At 44.5% G+C, this 14,827-nt stretch overlaps 1 long non-coding RNA gene across 1 annotated transcript; it reads left to right on the top strand.

Moving 5' to 3' along the window:
• The first annotated feature begins 13,055 nt into the window (after positions 1-13,055).
• LOC311428359 lies at positions 13,056-14,466 on the top strand. The gene is made up of 2 exons (XR_014687657.1): positions 13,056-13,129; positions 13,750-14,466. It is a non-coding gene; the product is annotated as an uncharacterized lncRNA (long non-coding RNA).
• The last annotated feature ends 361 nt before the right edge of the window (positions 14,467-14,827 follow it).

Here is a 14,827-nt window from a genome sequence, read left to right on the forward strand (position 1 = left end):
CCATAGTTCTTACAGAACACAATAAAACGCATTGGGGAGCTGGCACACTGCATAAGAGCCTGAGTCAGACATTAGTGGGACGATATGATAAAACAAGTAACTCAACAATGTAGCATTTGCTTACACAATAACCCCAATACCAAGAATAGAATAAAATTTGGAATAATCGGTAAAGGAAATTACTCGGGGCAACAGTGGCAAATTGATTTTTCAGAACTCCCTAGAAAAGGGGGGTATCATTATTTACTGGTTCTGACTGACACGTTTTCAGGAAGGCCTGAAGCCTTTCCCTGTCGAACAACCAAAGCAAGAGAAGTGGTTAAAGTCTTGTTAAATGAAATAATACCATGCTTTGGGATTCTAGTAGCAATGTCTTCTGATAGAGTTTCACATTTTTGTGCACAAGTGGTAGACCAGATAAGTAAGATTCTAAAGATAGATTGGCAACTGCATACTCCTTATAGACCACAGGCAAGTGGACAGGTAGAAAAAATGAACCATTTAATTAAACAATAAATAGCTAAAATTGGATAAGAAGCTAATTTGTCATGGCCTCAATCCCTCCCTTTAGCATTACTTGGAATTAGAGTTAAACCTAGAATAAAAGGAAATTTGAGTCCCTTCAAAATCTTATATGGAAGGCCATAGCAATTTCTATTTAGTGGAGAGGACCTAACGCAGTTAGGATCAGAATATTTATATGCTTATATAACTGAACTTCAGAAACAATTAAATAAAGTACATACATTTGTTTTAGGGACCAGGGCTAGAGGGTTGGATCAACCAATCCACCCCTTTAAGCTTGGGGATTATATATATATAAAGACTTTTTCAGGACAACCCGTGCAGGAAAAATGGAAGGAAAGTGGATGGGAGCATACCAAGTATTACTGACAACACACACCGCCATTAAGATTAAGAAGCAAGCAGCTTGGATCCACAATTCAAGGGTGAAGAAGGCCCCGGCGAGGATATGGACCACCACTCCAATTGGACCAACAAAATTACGGTTTTCCAGATCCTAATGATTGCAGGGGTGCGGTTCTCGGATTTGGGGTGGGCAACTTGGGATGAGAACTTACACCTGACCTTAATACAAACAATTTCTCAAGTAACTAATAAGACGAACTGTTGGGTATGCACCCATCTGCCACAGCATGGGAATAAGGGTGTATCGTAACCCTTACCCTAACCCTAACCCTAACCCTTACCCCAACCCTTACCCTGACCCTTACATTAACCCTAACCCTAACCCTATCCCTAACCTTAACCCAAACCCTTACTCTAACCCTAAGCCTTATCCTAAACCTTACACTTAATCTTATCTTTAACCTTACCCTTAAACTAATACATACCCTTACGTTTCCCTCATCATAACCCTAAAATTAACCGTAACCATTACCCTAACACTTATCCTTACCTAACCCTAACCCTTACTCTAACTTTTACCCTGAGCCAGAACCTTAGACTTCCCCTACCCCTTCCCCTTACTAATACCGTTACCCTAACCCTTACCCTTACACTTACGGTTACCATTAACCTTACCCTTACCCTAACACTTAACCTTAACCTAACCCTAACTCTAAACCTTACCTGAACCCTTACCCTGACCCTTACATTAACCCTTACCCTAAAACTTACACTTAACCTTAACCTTACCCTTAACCTAACCTAATACTTACCCTTACTTTTCCCTCACCCTAACCCTAAAATTAACCCTAACCATTACCCCAACACTTACCCTTACCCTAACCCTTACCCTTACCATAACCCATACTCTAACACATACTTCTACCCGTACCCGTACCCTTACGGTAACCCTTACCCTTACGGTAACCCTTACACTTATCGTAACCCTTCCCCTTCCCCTTCCCCTTCCCCTTCCCCTTCCCCTTCCCCTTACCCTTACCCTTACCCTAACCCTAAACCTTACCCTTATCCTAACACTTACCCTTACCGTAAACCTTACCCTTTCTGCTACACTTACCCTTAGCCTAAATCTAAACCTTACACTTACCCTTAGCCTAACCCTCACCCTTACCATTACCCATACCCTTATTCTTACCCTTTCCCGAACCCTTACCTTTACACTTACGGTTACCATTAACCTTACCCTTACCCTAACACTTATCCTTAACCTAACCCTTACCCTAAACCTTACCCCAACCCTTACCCTGACCCTTACATTAACCCTAACCCTTACCCTAAAACTTACACTTACTCTTAACCTTAACCTTACCCTTAACATTCACCTAATACTTACGCATACGTTTTCCTGACTTTAACCCTAAAACTAACCCTAACCATTACCGTAACATTTAACCTTACCCTAACCCTAACCCTTACTCTAACCCTTACCCTGACCTGTACCTTAAGGGTGACCCTTAAGCTTATCCTTAATGTTTATGGTTAGGTTAAGGGTAATTGTACGAGTAATTACTAGGATAAGTGTAAGCGTAAGTGTACATATAAGTGTTGATGTATGGCTTATGGTAAGGGTAAGGTAAAGGGTAAGGTTTATGTTAAGGGAAAGTGTAAGAGTAACGGATAGAATAAGGGTAAGTGTAACGGTTAAGTGTTAGGGTAATGGTTAGGGTTAATTTTAGGATTAGGGTGAGAAAAATGTAAGGTTAAGTACTAGCTTAAGGTTAAGGGTAAGGTTAAGGTTAAGAGTAAGTGTAAGGTTTAGGTTAAGGGTTAGGGTTAATGTAAGGTTCAGGGAAAGGTTTGGGGTAAGGTTTAGGGTTAGGTTCAGCTTAAGGGTAAGGGTTGGGGTAAGGTTAAGGGTATGGATAAGGATAAGTGTAAGGGATAGGGTAAGGGTAAGGGTTAGCGTAAGGGTAAGATTAATGGTAAGGTTTATGTTAAGGGTAAGCGTAAGGGTAACGGATAGAGTAAGGGTAAGGGTAACGGTAAGGTTAAGGGTACAAATATGTGTTAGGGTATGGGTTATGGTATGGGTAAGAGTTAGGGTAATGTAAGGGTAAGGGTGAGTGTAAGGGTATGGGTCAGGGTAAGGGTTAGAGTAAGGGTTAGGGTTAGGGTAAGGGTAAGTGTTAGAATAATGGTTAGGGTTAATTTTAGGGTTAGGGTGAGGGAAACGTAAGGGTAAGTATTGGGTTAAGGTAAGGGTAAGTGTAAGGTTTAGATTTAGGCTAATGGTAAATGTAGCAGAAAGGGTAAGGTTTACGATAAGGGTAAGTGTTAGGGTAAGGGTAAGGTTTAGGGTAACATAAAGGGTAAGGATTACGGTAAGGGTAAGGGTACGGGTAGAATTTGTTAGAATATGGCTTATGGTAAGGGTAAGGTTTAGGGTAAGGGTAAGTGTAAGTGTATGTGTAAGGGTACGGGTCATTGTAAGGGTTAGAGTAAGGGTTAGGGTAAGGGTAGGTGTTAGGGTAATGGTTAGGGTTAGTTTTAGGGTTAGGGTGAGGGAAACGGAAGGGTAAGTATTAGGTTAAGGTTAAGGGTAAGGTTAAGGTTAAGAGTAAGTTTTAGGGTAAGGGTAAGGGTTAATGTAAGGGTCAGAGTAAGGGTTAAGGTAAGGTTTAGGGTTAGAGTTAGGTTAAGGTTAAGTTTTAGGGTAAGGGTAAGTTATATGTATAAGGATAAGTGTAAGGGTAAGTGTTAGGGTAAGTGTAAGGATAAGGATAAGTGTACAAGTCAGGGTAAGGTTTAGAGTTAGGATTAGGGTTTGGGTTAGGGTAAGGGTAAGTGTTAGGGTAATGGTTAGGGTTAATTTTAGGTGTATGGTGACGGATAAGAAAGGGTAAGTAGTAGGTTAAGGTTAAGCGTAAGGTTAAGGTTAAGAGTAAGTGTAAGTTTTAGGGTACGGTTTAGGGTTAATGTAAGGGTCAGGGTAAGTGTTTGAGTAAGATTTAGGGTTAGGGTAAGAGTAAGTATATGGGTAATGGTAAGGGTAAGTGTTAGGGTTAGGGTAAGTGTAAGGTTTAGATTTAGGCTAAGGGTAAGTGTAGCAGAAAGGGTAAGGTTTACGGTAAGTGTAAGTGTAAGGATAAGGTTAAGGTTTAGGCTTACGTTAAGGGTAAGGGTAATGCTTTGGTAAGGGTAAGAGTAAGGGTAAAGGTAAGGGTTACGGTAAGGGTAAGGGTACTGGTAGAAGTATGTGTTAGAGTACGGCTTATGGTAAGGGTACAAGTAGCTCCCCCCCCAGAGACAGGACCCAAAGGTGTACAACCAGTTCCCAACACCCCTGAGACACAGGCCCCAACCCCCCCCCCAGACACAGCGACCCAAATTCTACAAGCAGCTCCCAACCCCTGCCAGGCAGGCCCCCTACCCTATACAAGCAGCTCCCAACCCTCCCCCCCCCCTGCCCCGAGGGAGGCCTTCAAGGCCCCCACAAACACAGGCCCCTACAGTGTACAGGCAGCTCCCAGCCACCCCCAGATGCTGGCCCCAAAGCTTACCCTTACTCAAACCCTTACAATGACCCGTACTTTTACACATACCCTTACACTTACCCTTACTCTTAAACTTACACTAACCCTTACCCTTAACTAAATCTAACCCTTACACTAAACATCATCCTTACCCTTACCATTATCCCTTCTCTTACCCTTATCCTAAACGTTTCCCAAACCCTTACCCTTACATTAAACCTAACCCTTACCATAACTCTTAACCTTATCCTTAAACTTAACCTAATACTTACCCTTATGTTTCCCTCACCCTAAACCTAAAATTAGCCTAACCATTACCCTAACACTTACCCTTACTCTAACCCTTATCCTCAACTTAAGTGTAAGTGTTAGGATAACGGTAACCTTAAGGGTGACCCTTAAGCTTATCCTTAATGTTTATGGTTAGGTTAAGGGTAATTGTACGAGTAATTGCTAGGATAAGTGTAAGCGTAAGTGTACATGTAAGTGTTGATGTATGGCTTATGGTAAGGGTAAGGTTTATGTTAAGGGAAAGCGTAAGAGTAATGGATAGAATAAGGGTAAGTGTAACGGTTAAGTGTTAGGGTAATGGTTAGGGTTAATTTTAGGATTAGGGTGAGAAAAATGTAAGGTTAAGTACTAGCATAAGGTTAAGTGTAAGGTTAAGGTTAAGATTAAGTGTAAGGTTTAGGTTAAGGGTAAGGCTTCAGGGAAGGGGTAAAGTTCAGGGAAAGGTTTGGGGTAAGGTTTAGGGTTAGGTTCAGCTTAAGGGGAAGGGTTGGTGTAAGGTTAAGGGTATGGATAAGGATAAGGGTAAGGGTAAGGGTTAGTGTAAGAGTAAGATTAATGGTAAGGTTTATGTTAAGGGTAAGCGTAAGGGTAACGGATAGAGTAAGGGTAAGAGTACAAATATGTGTTAGGGTATGGGTTATGGTATGGGTAAGAGTTAGGGTAATGTAAGGGTAAGGGTGAGTGTAAGGGTATGGGTCAGGGTAAGGGTAAGAGTAAGGGTTAGGGTTAGGGTAAGGGTAAGTGTTAGAATAATGGTTAGGGTTAATTTTAGGGTTAGGGTGAGGGAAACGTAAGGGTAAGTATAGGGTTAAGGTAAGGGTAAGTGTAAGGTTTAGATTTAGGCTAAGGGTAAGTGTAGCAGAAAGGGTAAGGTTTACTGTAAGGTTTAAGGTTTCGGCTTAGGTTAAGGGTAAGGGTAAGAGTAAGGGTAATTGTACGAGTAATTGCTAGGGTAAGTGCAAGCGTAAGTGTACATGTAAGTGTTGTTGTATGGCTTATGGTAAGGGTAAGGTCAAGGGTAAGGTTTATATTAAGGGTAAGCGTAAGGGTAAGGGATAGAGTAAGGGTAAGGGTAAGGTTAAGGGTAACGGTAAGGTTAAGGGTACAAATATGTGTTAGGGTATGGGTTATGGTATGGGTAAGAATTAGGGTGAGTATAAGGGTAAGGGTAAAGGGTAAGGGTACAGGTCAGGGTAAGGGTTAGAGTAAGGGTTAGGGTTAGGGTTAGGGTAAGGTTAAGTGTTAGGGTAATGGTTAGGGTTAGTTTTAGGGTTAAAGTCAGGAAAACGTATGCGTAAGTATTAGGTTAATGTTAAGGATAAGGTTAAGGTTAAGAGTAAGTGTAAGGTTTAGGCTAAGGGTTAGGGTTAATGTAAGGGTCAGGGTAAGGGTTGGGGTAAGGGTTAGGTTAAGGATAAGTGTTAGGGTAAGGGTAAGGTTAATGGTAACCGTAAGTGTAAAGGTAAGGGTTCGGGAAAGGGTAAGAATAAGGGTATGGGTAAGGGTAAGGGTGAGGGTTAGTCTAAGGGTAAGTGTAAGGTTTAGATTTACGCTAAGGGTAAGTGTAGCAGAAAGGGTAAGGTTTACGGTAAGGGTAAGGTTTAGGGTTTAAGGGTAAGGGTAAGGGTAAGGGTAAGGGTAAGGGTAAGGGTAAGGGTAAGGGTAAGGGTAAGGGCCACGGTAACGGTAACGGTAAGGGTAAGGGTTACGGTAAGGGTAAGAGTTACCGTAAGGGTACGGGTACGGGTAGAAGTATGTGTTAGAGTATGGGTTATGGTAAGGGTAAGGGTTAGGGTAAGGGTAAGTGTTGGGGTAATGGTTAGGGTTAATTTTAGGGTTAGGGTGAGGGAAAAGTAAGGGTAAGTATTAGGTTAAGGTTAAGGGTAAGGTTAAGGTTAAGTGTAAGTTTTAGGGTAAGGGTTAATGTAAGGGTCAGAGTAAGGGTTCAGGTAAGGTTTAGGGTTAGGGTTAGGTTAAGGTTAAGTGTTAGGGAAAGCATAATTTGTATGGATAAGATAAGTGTAAGGGATAGGGTAAGGGTAAGTGTTAGGGTAAGGGTAAGGTTAATGGTAACTGTAAGTGTATGGGTAAGGGTTATGGTAACGGTATTAGTAAGGGGAAGGGGAAGGGCAAGTCTAAGGTTCTGGCTCAGGGTAAAAGTTAGAGTAAGGTTTAGGGTTAGGTAAGTATAAGTGTTAGGGTAATGGTTACGGTTAATTTTAGGGTTATGATGAGGGAAACGTAAGGGTATGTATTAGTTTAAGGGTAAGGTTAAAGATAAGATTAAGTGTAAGGTTTAGGTTAAGGGTTAGGTTTAGAGTAAGGGTTAGGGTTAGGGTTAGGGTTAGGGTTAGGGTCAGGGTCAGGGTCAGGGTCAGGGTTAGGGTTAGGGTTAGGGTTAGGGTTAGGGTTAGGGTTAGGGTTAGCATAAGGGTTAGGGTTAATGTAAGGGTCAGGGTAACGGTTGGGGTAAGGTTTAGGTTAAGGGTAAAAGTAAGTATAATGGTAAGGGTAAGGGTGAGGCTTAGGGTAATGGTTAGATTTAGGTAAGGGTGAGGGTTAGGGTAAGATTTAGAATTAGGCAAACGGTAAGTGCAGCAGAAAGGGTAAGGTTTAGGATAAGGGTAAGTGTTATCATAAGGGTAAGGTTTAGGGTTAGCTTAATAGTAAGGTTAAGGGTAATTGTACGAGTAATTGCTAGGGTAAGTCAAGCGTAAATTTACATGTAAGTGTTGTTGTATGGCTTATGATAAGGGTTAGGTTAAGGTTAAGGTTTATGTTAAGTGTAAGTGTAAGGCTAACAAAGACAGTAAAGGTAAGGGTAAGGGGAACGGTAAGGTTAAGGCTACAAGTACGTGTTAGGGTATGGGTCATGGTAAGGGAAAGGCTTAGGGTAAGGGTAAGTGTAAGGGTACGGGTCAGGGTAAGGGTTACAGTAAGGGTTAGAGTTACGGTTAGGGTTAGGGTAAGGGTAAGTGTTAGGGTAATGGTTAGGGTTAATTTTCGGGTTAGGTTGAGGGAAACGTAAGGGTAAGTGTTAGGGTAATGGTTAAGGGTAAAGTTACGGTTAAGAGTAAGTGTAAGTTATAGGGTAAGGGTTAGGGTTAATGTAAGGGTCAGGGTAAGGGCTGGGATAAGGTTTAGGGTTAGGGTTAGGTTAAGGGTAAAGATTAGGCTAAGGGTAAGAGTAAGGTTTAGATTTAGGCTAAGGGTAAGTGTAGCAGAAAGGGTAAGGTTTACTGTATGGTTTCGGCTTAGGTTAAGGGTAAGGGTAAGCGTAAGGGTAATTGTACGAGTAATTTTAGGGTTAGGGTAAGGTTAAGTGTTAGGGTAATGGTTAGGGTTAATTTTAGGGTTAGGGTGAGGGAAACGTAAGGGTAAGTATTAGGTTACAGCTAAGGTTAAGGTTAAGAGTAAGTGTAAGGTTTAGGGTAAGGGTTAGGGTTAATGTAAGGGTCAGGGTAAGGGTTGGGGTAAGGTTTAGGGTAAGGGTTAGGTTAAGGATAAGTGTTAGGGTAAGGGTAAGGTTAATGGTAACCGTAAGTGTAAAGGTAAGGGTTAGGGTAAGAGTAAGAATAAGGGTATGGGTAATGGTAAGGGTGAGGGTTAGGCTAAGGTTAAGTGTAAGGTTTAGATTTAGGCTAAGGGTAAGTGTAGCAGAAAGGGTAAGGTTTACGGTAAGGGTAAGTGTTAGGATAAGGGTAAGGTTTAGGGTTAGGTTAAGGGTAAGGGATAGGGTAAGGGATTGGGTAAGGGATAGGGTAAGAGTAAGGGTAAGGGTAAGGGTAAGAGTACGAGTTAGGGTAACGGAAAGCGTAAGGGTACGGGTGGAAGTATGTGTTAGAGTATGGGTTATGATAAGGGTAAGGGTTAGGGTAAGAGTAAGTGTAAGGGTATGTTTAAGTGTACGGGTCACTGTAAGTGTTAGAGTAAGGGTTAGGTTAGGGGTAACTGTTAGGGTAATGGTTAGGGTTAATTTTAGGGTTAGTGTGAGGAAAACGTAAAGGTAAGTATTAGGTTAAGGTTAAGAGCAAGTGTAAGGTTTAGGTTAAGGGTAAGGGTTAATGTAATGGTACTGGAAAGGGTTCAGGTAAGGTTTAGGGTTAGAGTTAGGTTAGGGTTAAGTGTTAGGAAAAGGGTAAGTTGTATGTATAAGAATAAGTGTAAGAGTAAGGGTATTGGTAATGATAAGGGTGAGGGTTAAGGATAAGGTATAAGGATAAGGGTATTTAAATTTTTTAATTCAATTTATTTTAAATTAAAATTTTTTAATTTAATTAATTAATATTTTAATTGTACGAGTAATTGCTAGGGCAAGTTTAAGCGTAAGTGTACATTTAAGTGTTGTTGTGTGGCTTATTGTAAGGGTAAGGTTAAGTGTTAGGGTAATGGTTATGGTTAATTATAGGGTTAGGGTGAGAAAAACGTAAGATTAAGTATTAGCTAAAGGTTAAGGGTAAGGTTAATGTTAAGAGTAAGTGTAAGGTTTAGGGTAAGGGTTAGGTTAAGGATAAGTGTTAGGGTAAGGGTAAGGTTAATGGTAACCGTAAGTGTAAAGGTAAGGGTTAGGGTAAGAGTAAGAATAAGGGTATGGGTAATGGTAAGGGTGAGGGTTAGGCTAAGGGTAAGTGTAAGGTTTAGATTTAGGCTAAGGGTAAGTGTAGCAGAAAGGGTAAGCTTTACGGTAAGCTTTAAGGTTTAGGGTTAGGTTAAGGGGAAGGGGAAGGGGAAGGTAAGGGGAAGGGTTGGAGTAAGGTATAGGGTAAGGGTAAGGTTATGGTTAAAGAGTAAGGGTAAGGAAAAAGTAAAGGTAAGGATTTGGGTAATGGTAAGGGTGAGAAGGTTTAGGGTAAGGGTTACGGTAAGGGTTAGGTAACGCAGTGTACAACCTGGGACGTCACACGCAGAGCTGCCTCTGGCAAGGTGAGTGAGGAACAGATGTAGCAGTTGTGTTGTAGGTCTCACTGTTCCTCTAAGCATCCCCTCTTTGTCTTTTAGAGGTGTTGTAGCTGTTTGAAGAGGGTAGATTGAAGCATCTGCCTCGGGGGCTGGTAAGCGGCAGAGGTAAGGGAGCAGATGAGAGTAACTTACCTAGTTGTGCTGTGTCTTTGGATGCTGCATCGGCCTATGCGTTTCTTTTTCTTTCACAGGTGTCTCGCACAGGCTCAAAGGAGCAAACTGCACTCTGAAGAGCTGCGTAAGAAGAGGGGCTGGTCATGAGCTGGGTTGGAGCAGAACGACCAAGTAGCACAAGGTGACTATGAAAGGTGTCCGTCTTGCTTTGCAGGTGCCGTGGCAGGCTCTCCACAGAAGTGGATAAGGATATGAGATAAGGCCAGAGAGCGACAAGGAGCGGCACGTGCAGGGATGGTTTTGAAGCGCTGCGGTGGCTTACTCTTCTGTTCATCAGGTGCCACAGGCAAGGTGGGTTGTAACATCAGTCGTTATATTTGCATGAAAGCAGTTCACTTGAATGCCACAGTGCATCTGAGTAGGGTGTTCTGGCAGAACAAGCTTGTCTGGCACAGCGGTGCCTGATGGCAGTGTGTTTCCTCAGGTGAAGAGGTGCCTGAAGCCCCATCCTATCTAGCCTGCACACAATTATCTGAGAATGAAAGCTGCTTTCCAGTAATTCAGAAAGCCAAGTTACGTCTCAGCCTTGAGCATCTCGGGCTTTTGGGCCTGTCTGTAACATTTGGCACCAGCACTAATACTTTTTTTGGCATATGTTTAGCGTTTGGGGCCTGTGTCTGGGATTTGGGCCCTGTCTCGAACCGCTGGGGCTTTGTCCTGGGTTTTGGAGCCTGCCTCTAGAGTTCAGGGCCTGTGATTAGGCTTTTGGGGTCTGTGTCTGGGGGCCGATATCTGGGGGCAAGGGGGGAGCTGCTTGTAGACCCTAGGGGCCAGCATGGAGGGGGTTGGGAGCTGACTCTACACCTTTGGGGCCTGCTTCTGAGGACGGGGGGGGGTTGAGACCTGCATCTGGGGGAGGGGTGGGAGCTCTTTGTATTCCTTTGGAGCCTGTGTCGGGGGGCGGGGGGGAAGGGGAGGGTTGGTTGGGAGGTGCTTGTACACTGTTGGAGCCTGGGTTGAGGGAGGAGGTTTGGAGCTGCTTCTACACCTTTGGGCCTGGCATCGGGGGTAGGGGGTTGGGTGCTGGTTGTAGGGGCCTGTGTTTGGGGGGGGGGGCTTGGGACCTGCGTCTGGGGGAGGGGTGGGAGCTGCTTGTACACCTTTGGGGCCTGCATGTGTGGGGGGTCAGGGCCTGTGTCTAGCGGGCTGGGAACTGCTTGTACAATGTAGGAATCTGTTTCTGCAGGGTGGCTGGGAGCTGTTTGTACAACTTTGGGGCCAGCATCTGGGGGTGGCTGGGAGCTGCCTGTACACTGTAGGGGCCTGTGTTTGTGGGGGGCTTGGGGGCCTCCCTCGGGGCGGGGGGGGAGGGTTGGGAGCTGCTTGTATAGGGTAGGGGGCCTGCCTGGCAGGGGTTGGGAGCTGCTTGTAGAATTTGGGTCCCTGTGTCTGGGGAGGGGGTTGTGGCCTGTGTCTCAGGGGTGTTGGGAACTGGTTGTACACCTTTGGGTCCTGTCTCTGGGGGGGAGCTACTTGTACACTTTTGGGGTCTTTATTTGAGGGGGGTTGGGAGTTGCTCATGCATTCTAGGTGCCTCCCTTTTGAAAAGGGTTGGGGCCTGCATCTGTGGGTGGTTGGGAGCTGCTTGTACACTATAGGGGCCATGGTCTTGGAGGGGGGTCTGGGCTGTTTATACACCTCTGTGGCCTGTGTTTGGGGGGGGGGGGGGTGGGCCTGTGCCTGGGGGAGTTGGGAGGTGCTTGTTCACTCTAGGAGCCTCCATTTGGGGGTCTTTGGGGCCTCCCTTTGAGGGGGAGGGAGTTGGGAGTTGGTTGTACACCTCCGCATCCCATGTCTTGGGGAGGGGGGGGGGGAGTGGGACCGGTCTCTGAAGGGGCGGGTTGTGAGCTGCTTGTACACCTGTGTCGGGGGGAAGGGTAGGGGAGATGGCGGGGGACGGGCCCGGGTCTTGGGCCAGTGTCTGGGTGGAGTCCAGTTCTTGGGAGGGGGTGGTGGGGTAGGAGCTGCTTGTGGGCAGTTGGGGTCTGCATCTGGGTGTGGTTGGTGCCTGCTTCTGTTGGCAGTTTGGGGCCTGCTTGTAGACTTGTGCAGCCTGGGTTTGGGGGCTTTTCTGTAACGTTTGGGGCCTGCATTTTTGCTTTGGGATGCATCTTGAGCTTTTGAGGCCTAGCAGTAGCATTTGGGGCCTGCATCTGGGGCTTTTCTGTAGCATTTTGGTTGCGTATTTGTGATTTGGGGCCTGTATCGTGGGTTTTGCCTTTTTTGTAGTTTCCATCTTTGTGTGTGTGTGTTTCGTTGTTGGTTGTCTGGGGTTAGGGGCAGTTTGGGGTTTGGATTAAGGTCAGTGTCATTAGCGTTAGGGGGTTGATAATAAGGGTTAGGGTTGTGGTTAGAGTTGTTAGGTTTAAGGGGAATAAGGATTTCAGGGTAAGGGGATCAAGGTTGTGGGAATAAAAATGTTGTTTTTGCGCAGTTACATCCTGTAGAGGGAAGGAAGGTGGTATTGAGATATGCTTGCAGTGATAAGACAGCTTAACAGTGTGAAATGAGTTCATCTGATTCGTGTCAATATGGAACAATGCTAGGGCCGCATGATATGATGAAAAGTCTAAGAAAACCAGAGTGGTTAATATATATAGTTCTTGAATCTTGCAAAGGAATGGTCCAGCAATTCCGGTCAATAGAGGATAAGAGAACAAAGGGGTTTCAGAATAACTGCTAACTATTACAACTGTTGCATGGGACACTATGCAAGTGTCTGCCATCCAGCCAAGGTGGACAAAGGAGATGGACAAGAGAAAAGCCTGGGAGGAAGACTACGAGCCTTCAGTACGAGCGGCCCCCAGAGGGACCACCGGAGACTGATAACGCCTGCACCAGTGGGAGGGTTTGGATTCTGGGAACTAATTAGAATAACCCTGCCTTTTGTAGAAGTAGTAATGAATATGTATTAGCCTAGCAGCATAAAAACCAGCCGCCTGATGTAACTTGTGTGCGTCTTGGTGGAGCAGAGACTCCTGGCGCACCCAGCGCTGCTTGCTTACCTCTATTCATTTAATAAATTGTAAATTTCAATTGCAATCCTATTTGGGACCCAGTCATTTATTACAAGTGGGCGCTCGTCCGGGAGGGCTTTGGTTCCTGATTTCTGGTTTGATCTAGGAGAGGCACCCCCACCATTTGGTGGCTGCTGTTTGAGTCAGGTCGGAACTAATGGCATCTTAAACCTGAATAAAGGTAAGCAAAGTTTCTGATTCTTTTTTTCAGCTCCCTTGCCAGCTGCAGCACTATATTTTGCCCATAATTGTGTGTGTGAAGATCCGAACGAAGATGACGGAGTCGTAAGCATTTAAAGCGTATACCGTTCGGTTGGGTGGGGTTCGGTTGCCTGTGTGTGTAAGAGTGTGACTGAGATGGAACTTAGTTCCGAAGCGATTGTGGAGGTCTTCTAACCGCGGTTCCAATCTCCCGCAAGGGACTTGGCCGGTGAAGGACCGAAGGGATTCCTATAGGATTTGTGGGTGTGTGATAGGTCCTCGACCCCCTGCAAGACACTCTTACTAAGGTAACCAAGGGCTATGGGAATTGCCATAGTAAAATTCCTAGATGGGTCAGACAAAATCAAAGACCAGAGACCAGAAGAAAGGGAGCAAATTACCAGTCATACCACCAGAAAGTCCATTAGGAATAACGATTAGAAATTGGAATGATAGGGACCCCAGAAAAGGAAAAAGTAAATTAAAAATGGTCCAGTATTATGTGACAGAATGGCCAAAGGAGCCTTTAAGACTACATGTCTTTTGGCCTGTTTTTGGAACCTTCGAAGACTGGATTTGCCAGGCCTTAAATATCCATGTTAATTCAAAGGAACCTTTTAGCCAGGAAGAAAGTGATTATGCAGGATTATGGATCAGGAGGACTTCACGTCCTTTTCCAGCCTCAATATTTACACTAAAAGCAGGTAAGAAATTTGAAGAACAAGAAGAACATGAAAAAGAAAAAGAAGATAAACGTGAGCCGTTGGATAAGCTACCACCTCCATATCCTAACAATCCACCCCTGGCGGCTCCCCCTCCGGTGGCTGTGGTATCGCCACCAGTACCACCGTTGCCCCAGCTTCCACCACCAACAGCACCAGAATTAGACCGACCTCCGGCCGCATGCAGGAGAAGCAGGACGGAAGTATCTGAGAGGGCTTCTCTATATCCCTTAAGGGAGGTAACTGGTGTATAACTGGTGCGCGTCTTGGTGGAGCAGAGACTCCCGGCGTACCCAGCACTGTTTGCTTACCTCTATTCATTCAGTGAATTGTAAACTTTGATTGTAATCCTATTTGGGACTTTTATTTATTATAACAGACAAGCTTGTAAAACGCAGACAACCAGAATCCTTACAGCAATTAGGTGGAAATCACGGCGTAAGAAACATTACCACCTCAAAGAGTAAAAACCTCAAAAGAAATGTGACTTGTAACAGGCCAGCAGCTGTGTATTTTCTGTGAAGCACCAGCTAGATTATGAACCTTGAATAGCACAGTTAAAGGGGAAACAGGGGAGGGTCGGGAGGGTCCCGGTCCTCGGCAGAAAAAAAAAGTGTATAAACTGTGTATGGAATTAGTAGGCACCCTCCTGCTTGTGGGACACCCGCCATTGTAATCTCGAATAATAATGCTACTGTACTGAGATCCTCGACTCAGCCTATGCTATTTGCTACAGATTGATTCAGGGTTTTAAGGTTTCAGGGATTGGGCACTAGGGTTGGGTTTCAGGGTAAGGGGTTTCAGGGTTTATGTTTAGGATTTTAAGGTTTTTAGGGTTGGAGTTTTAACGGTTAGGGTTTTAAGGATTTGGGGGTTAGGGTTTTAAGGGTTTCAGGGTTAGCATGTTAGGGTATTAGAGTTTTTTGGGTTGTAGTGTTGATATGTTTTTTAGGGTTAGAGTCTTAAGGTTTTATTTTTGGTCAGTTATTTACGGTTAGGGTTTTAAGATCTTTTTTTTGTTTTGTTTTGTTTTGTTTTTTTCAGGTTAGGTTCTCCAGGT

The sequence above is a fragment of the Aythya ferina genome (assembly GCF_964211825.1).
Source record: "Aythya ferina genome assembly, contig: HAP1_SCAFFOLD_47, whole genome shotgun sequence".
Lineage (NCBI taxonomy): Eukaryota > Metazoa > Chordata > Aves > Anseriformes > Anatidae > Aythya > Aythya ferina.